The sequence below is a fragment of the Macrobrachium rosenbergii genome, chromosome 9 (assembly GCF_040412425.1).
Source record: "Macrobrachium rosenbergii isolate ZJJX-2024 chromosome 9, ASM4041242v1, whole genome shotgun sequence".
NCBI classification, from domain to species: Eukaryota; Metazoa; Arthropoda; class Malacostraca; order Decapoda; family Palaemonidae; genus Macrobrachium; species Macrobrachium rosenbergii.
The window spans coordinates 13,900,162-13,902,661 of NC_089749.1; the positions used below are offsets into that span (position 1 = coordinate 13,900,162).

The following is a 2,500-nucleotide window of genomic DNA, read 5'->3' on the forward strand; positions in this document are numbered from 1 at the left end:
TAATATTCAGCATCGCATCAGGAAATGTGACATCCTCATGACAGCGCCTGCAGTTCTCCAGCTGGGAGGAACAGCAGTGCAGCCATCTGCTGAACAATGAATGTTTATTGTATTGTCTGTGACGCGACGCCACACTAAGCTGTCAGCTGGCATAGTACTAACCTCGCGTAAGTAAACAATAGGCGACTTGTAGTAAAGGAATGTTGTTTTGTCTTGATCCATTCCTATTTGCGGTATTCCGAGAATAATGACACAGCAGCACCAATGTGCAGTAAATGTTTAGCCTCGCTGTCGAACTTCTCGGTTCCAGAGGTCTTTTATTCCTCACACTGTTGGGCTGTGGAACATCCACCCAGAGGATGTCGTGAAATTGGAACTTCGGAAGTTCAAGCGAAGGTGCAATGCATTACTACCCTAATACTTTTCTCCTTGCATTTTAATATATTTTTATCTATTTATTAATTTATTTTTTCTTTTTTATAAGTGGTATCTCTTCTTTATGAATTTTCCTTTGCCTCCTCTTATTTCTTCCTAATGATCACCATATTTTTGGAAGCTTGACTTTCAAGTCAATGGCCCCTCTGGGATTGTTCCATATGAATAGGTTTCATCTTCTTAATAATAATAATAATAATAATAATAATAATAATAATAATAATAATAATAATAATAATAATAATAATAATAATAATAATATTTCCAGTACTTTACAGAAACCCAAGTTTAATGGTCTTAAAATGAAAAATTTAAATAATGGTTGGGAATCACTGCATCTCATTAAGGCAGAATGAGTCTACATATCAATACAAAAATACAGATTATTTTGAAGAAGCAATCAAACATTGCATTCCTTCGTCACGTAAACAAGATGAAACTTTCGATTTTTCCTTTAACTTTAAAAAATTAACATCCTATTTTTCTTTTTAATTTAAAAAAAAACATACATATACTAATTGTTATTTTGATTTGAAAATCATAATAAGATTCCTTTTATTTAAGTTAAAACAAATGTGCAATTTTTCTTTTAATTTCAATAAATGAGAACGATGTTTCTTTTAATTTCAATAACATAACATCCTTTTTTTTTAATGAAAATATAAGATAAAAGTCCAATAATTCTTTCAATTTCAATAATAACAGATTTTCTTTTAATTTGAATAACATATTCAAATCGTCAACAAACGTCGAAAGATAAAATGGCTGTGTGTGTGTGTGTGTGTGTGGCTATATATATATATATATATATATATATATATATATATATATATATATATATATATATATATATATATATATATATATACACACACATATATAAATATATATATATATATATATATATATATATATATATATATATATATATATATATATATATATATATATATATATATATATAAATAATTTTTGTCTATCGATCAATCTACCTATCTCGAAGAAAGCACGTGTGTGACTGGATGTATATCTATCTGCGTGTATATATATCTCAATTTATCTATCCATCTATTATCTATCTCTCTATCTATCTCAAGAGAAAATACGAGCAAATTCAGCCGCCGTAAAACCACACTTCTTCTTCTTCCTCCCGCCGTCGCCTCGAAAGTTGGTCTGGTCCAACCCGAGGTCTAAAGAGCACAACAAACGCTTATTCACAGCCAGGGGATGAGGAGACTCCCTCTCCGGGACTCTCCCACGGAAACAGGGGAGGTTTTTCTTCATTATCCCGCTCTCGCAGCGTCTGCAGAGAGAGAGAGAGAGAGAGAGAGAGAGAGAGAGAGAGAGAGAGAGAGAGAGAGAGAGAGAGAGAGAGAGAGAGAGAGGAAGGGAAAATGCATTTGGGACAAAGGACGTTTAAGTGTTTTGCAGTCTTCCACACAACTTCGTACGCAGACATCATCTTAAGTGTTTCGCTTTTCTTTGTGTCGTGGGAGCGTTCCGGGAGAAATCAGAATGCGTGTGCACACAAAAGGGGGGTGGATGAATGGGATGGGTTTTTTTTGGGGGGGAGATGTATGTTGTGGGTGTATATGAGAGAGAGAGAGAGAGAGAGAGAGAGAGAGAGAGAGAGAGAGAGAGAGAGAGAGAGAGACCCATGTTGTGTGTGTATATGTGTATGAGAGAGACTCCATGTTGTGGGTGTATGTGTGTGTGAGAGAGAGAAAGAGAGAGAGACCCCATGTTGAGGGTGTATATGAGAGAGAGAGAGACCCCCATGTTGTGGGTGTATGAGAGAGAGAGAGAGAGAGAGAGAGAGAGAGAGAGAGAGAGAGAGAGAGAGAGAGACCCATGTTGTGGGGTGTGCATGTGTGTATGAGAGAGGGAAAGAGAGAGAGAGAGAGAGAGACCCCACGTTGTGGGTGTACTGTATATGTGTATGAGAGAGAGAGAGAGAGAGAGAGAGAGAGAGAGAGAGAGAGAGAGAGAGAGAGAGAATTTGCTCCCTAATCCTTACATGTAAAATGTGTTTCAAGAAAAATTTCAGGCTTGTAATTTAGATTGC

At 35.8% G+C, this 2,500-nt stretch overlaps 1 protein-coding gene across 1 annotated transcript in view; it reads right to left on the reverse strand.

The window, feature by feature from the left end:
* LOC136841469 (sperm-associated microtubule inner protein 5-like) overlaps positions 1–2,500 on the reverse strand; it is a 94,342-nt gene that overhangs the window by 27,158 nt on the left and 64,684 nt on the right. The window lies entirely within an intron of this gene.